At 33.1% G+C, this 3,128-nt stretch overlaps 1 long non-coding RNA gene across 1 annotated transcript; it reads left to right on the top strand.

The window, feature by feature from the left end:
• The first annotated feature begins 1,294 nt into the window (after positions 1-1,294).
• Positions 1,295-2,590, top strand: LOC308680526. The gene is made up of 4 exons (XR_014028924.1): positions 1,295-1,401; positions 1,904-1,957; positions 2,107-2,185; positions 2,574-2,590. It is a non-coding gene; the product is annotated as an uncharacterized lncRNA (long non-coding RNA).
• Positions 2,591-3,128: the final 538 nt, after the last annotated feature.

The raw sequence follows: 3,128 nt of genomic DNA, 5'->3' as shown, positions 1-3,128 counted from the left end.
CATTGCAATACATAATTTTTATTTGACTTTCTTCTACCGTTCAAAGATTTGGGGTCAAAAAGATTAAAAGAAAGAAAAAATAAAATAAATCAGTAATTTTATTTAGCAAGGATGCATATAATTGATTAAACGTGACAGTAAAAATGTTTACATTTGTACACATTTGTTTTAAATAAATACTGTTCTTTTTAACTTTCCATTCATCAAAAATATATAATAAAAAGCAGCACAAGTGTTTTCAACATTCATAATAAGAAGAAATTTTTCTTGAGCTTTTAGAATGATTTCTGAAGGATCATGTGACACCGAAGACTGGAGTAATGACAGCTAAAAATTCAGTTTTGCCACCACATGAATGATTTAAATAGAAAACAGTTATTTTAAATTGTAATAATATTTCACAATGTTACTGTTTTTACTCTATTTTGATCAAATAGATGCAGATTTCTCACTGACTCCAAACTTTTGAATTGGCAAACCTTACGTCAAAGCAAATGTCCATTTGTTTTGTCCAACCAATAAAGAGCACTCAATTGAAAATTCAGAGGAATAGAGAGAGACATAGAGAAGCTTTCAGGAAACACTGAGAACACAAACCTTTGTCCACGCCTTTTAGTTGCACTAACTAAGGTCTGGGCCAGTGTTAGTGAGGTCATGAAAGCTAAAACGTGAGGGCACAGTGACCAGGACCTGGGAGAAAGCAGACTATGGTGACTCCTAGAGGAAAAGAGAAATGAGGTGGAGAAATACACATAAAATATAAACATCCACGTGTTTCTTTCTTTCTAAGGGCTCTATATGCACATTAATGTTTTTTTTTATGTTATAGTGATCTAATCAGTATTATGAAAACAATAGGCTACACTGTAAAAAAGCCAACTTACTGAAAGTTCTCCAAATAAACATAAAACAGTAAAATGAACTGAGATATTTTTATTGGAAGTGTTCATGCATCATACTAAGTTGATTCAACAAATTCGTTACTTAAATGATGAAAACGTACAATGTTTTGTTGTTCAAACTAAATCGTTTTAGTTTTCATTGAAGTCCGCGTTTATTGTTAGCGCGTGCGCAGTTTAAACCCTGAACGCATGCGCAGTGTGAGACTCGGCGGTTAGGTCTCTGTCTGCAGCTCGTGAGAAGTCGGTAGCGAAGTGCTGCCTTCAGTTCAGCGTTTCTGCAGAATCACTGGTATGTATTAATCATTTTTATAATCGACTGTATGTTATTTGTCATATATGATGTGTTGTGCTCTTCCCAAACTGATGGCCTCATGTAATTCACCATCACTGTTACAGGCCGCTATTACATCACTACCAACTCTGACCAACGTTAATACTGGAAGAGGCCAATGCTGATGTTATCCTGCCTATTCAATCCAGCGTTTCCAAAGAGTCACAGGTATGTATTAACGACACACTGACGGGAATATTGCTCTTTGTGTTGTTTACTGTTACCGCGGGCGTTCTCTGGAAGACTACATTACCCATCACTGCCTAGAACTACAGCAAACTACGGCAGCTCAAATAGCTCAAAATACACAGCACGTTTAGTTTTTTTTCCTCGTGGTGACTCTCCCTGCATTCCAAATGGCATAATGTTATGTATTTTAAAAATAATATTTTTTATTGTGAATAAATTTTTTATTTTAAACTAATTCATTAATGATTTAAGTAATAATTGATGTGCTATGTTAGACATTTTTGAAGTAGAAATAGAAATCCGTTTTGAAAGTTTAAAACACTGTTAATTACAATTACTAGTTTAGCTAAAAGAAATATTGTTAAAAAAGGTACAAACTAGACTTGATTTGGCCTTTAGGGACTTGAACATGTCTGGTATTTATCATTCATGGTATATGTCATATCAAATGAGATGTTTGCTCATTATGTATTTACACTAGTTGAGGAGTTCAGAGAGAGATGGCCTGCCACCTGCACTTTTTCTAAAGGATGAGGTAAACCATTTAATTGCAACTGTCAATATTATTATTATTTTAATTATTATTTCTAAAGATTATTATTAATTATTATTTCTTTAGAACATTTTAGGAATACTTATAGTAGTAAAACTTTGTGGTGATTCCAACTGACTCGTTTTTTACAGATCTCCATGGAGTTTTCGTGTATCTGTAACGTCGACCATGAGAATCTACTTTGAATGAACACATATAGAGAGGAAAATAGTAAGTAAATAACTTTATAATATCAGTTATCAATATCATAAACTTAATTATGACATCAGTCTGTTTTTCATGCAGTTGTTGTCAATTGGGAAACTGTGCATGTTTTATTGACAAATTTTATGATTTTACATCTTTTTTGATTCCACTGTATGTAAAAGAGCATTCTGTACATTCTTTAAAAAAATCTTTGTTATGGACCAAGTCATATGGATTTGGAATTACATGAGGAAGAGTAAAAGATGACAGAATTATCATTTTTGGGTGTGCTGTAAACATTTAACTCCCAAAGCAGATCCCTATGTTAAATTATTAAGAGTTAAGGTCATAGTGCATCTGCAGATTAAAATAAAACTTTTTTTTTTTTTTTTTTTTTTTTTTTTTTTTTTAGGTGAGTGACATTACCACACGTCAGAAAATAACAGATCTTGAGGGATTGCCACTTTTCCAGCATGAAAACTACAAGTTTACCCAGGATGCGTCTGGTAAATTACCATTTTCATTTTCATTTCTTGGTCATTTTTTAATCTATTTATGTTTTACATGTATTCAGGTTATTTACACAACAACATAAATAATAATAATGTTGTTGTTATTATTTTTAAATTTACACTTCAATTAATACCCCTATCTCATAAACTATTCTCCCAGGATACTGATCCTTTAGACCACGGCACCAAAGATGTAGAGATAGGAATCCTTACTGTGGCCGAAGATGCCGCTGTTACATCACTACCAACTCTGACCAACTTATACTGGAAGAGGCCATTGTTCTTGAGGACATTACAGATCTACCAGCAGTATACGCTTGTTCGGACTCATGAATAGGGATGGGTATCGTTAAGGTTTTAACGGTATTACTACTCTTACCGATACTCCTTATCGATCCGGTACTTTAACGGTATTCTTATCGGTTCTTTTTGTTATATTAAAAAAAGGGAAAAAA

Source organism: Scardinius erythrophthalmus, assembly GCF_964197995.2.
Source record: "Scardinius erythrophthalmus genome assembly, chromosome: 20".
NCBI lineage: Eukaryota > Metazoa > Chordata > Actinopteri > Cypriniformes > Leuciscidae > Scardinius > Scardinius erythrophthalmus.
Note: the sequence above shows the minus strand (reverse complement) of the source record. Positions and strands in the feature narration are given on the sequence as shown.